We start from the raw sequence: 1,141 nt of genomic DNA on the forward strand, positions 1-1,141 counted from the left end.
CATCTTCCCTGTGTTGAAGTTTCCAGCAAATAGCTAGCGCAAATAGCCCTCGTGTACCTTTACACGAAATGCAAAACAAACAATAATGATCCAAAAACCTCAATAAATTATCCGCTCTCTGCCAACTGAAAACTGACTTAATGCTTCACTGATTCTCGTATTTATAGCATAGCATTGCTTCTAGACACTTTGCAGTCTTGCGATCACTAACATTCATGGTTCGATCCAAACCTGGTAAGTGTTTAGGTTTAATAAACAAGGGGTGGTCAAAAATTTGTTGAAATTTCTCTTCGCCCTTCTTTAACTTGTGAAGTAAAACATGTAAAATCGTGAGATCTGAGCATAGATAAAAAGATGTTGAATTGTTTGGTACATGACTGAATTAGGTACAGAGGTTGAGCCGGAAGAAGGTTGGGGAAGATGTGAACGTATGCATAAATCCATTATAGGTAATTCTAGGACTTCATTTACAGATTTACTTGATCTTAACATCTTGCGCTCTTTAGTTAACATTTAAATTTTAACAGTGAGAATATAGCTTACAACACAATTATGATTTCTTTGCAGTTATCATACGCGATTTTTTCGTAAACCTAAAATATACCAATGCACAATATCTGGGATAACTCCACTTATTCACAATAAATTGACAAGCAACGATTTATAAGCATAATGAAGTGTTTTTATTTTGAGGAACGTACTACACGTTTCGACAGAACATTGGTCTACCTTCTTCTATCGAAACATGTAGTGTGTTCTCCAAATTAACACCACTTCATTGTACTTATAAATCGTTGTTTTTCAATTTAATATTATATTAGCATAATGTGCTTCCACACACAAGAACATTTATTCAATAAAATAGTTTGAACGCCATGTAACTTTAAAGGTAAAATTCCATTCTCGGAAATAAAATCCTTTGTTTTCTCATTTATGTGCTGAACTGTTATTGTCAACAATAATTTATCCTTACCTAAAGTAAGTTACTCTTATGAGGACGTTTACTTTTCATTTCTATATCAATAAATACCACAATTTGATTGTTTTAATTGAAATTTTAAGATAACTTAACAGCTCTCAAGCCACATTTTTATTTGGCTAAGCGTTTTAATATTGTTACGTCTCCGTTTGTTAATTAACT

The sequence above is a fragment of the Limulus polyphemus genome, unplaced genomic scaffold (genome assembly GCF_000517525.1).
Source record: "Limulus polyphemus unplaced genomic scaffold, Limulus_polyphemus-2.1.2 Scaffold2440, whole genome shotgun sequence".
Lineage (NCBI taxonomy): Eukaryota > Metazoa > Arthropoda > Merostomata > Xiphosura > Limulidae > Limulus > Limulus polyphemus.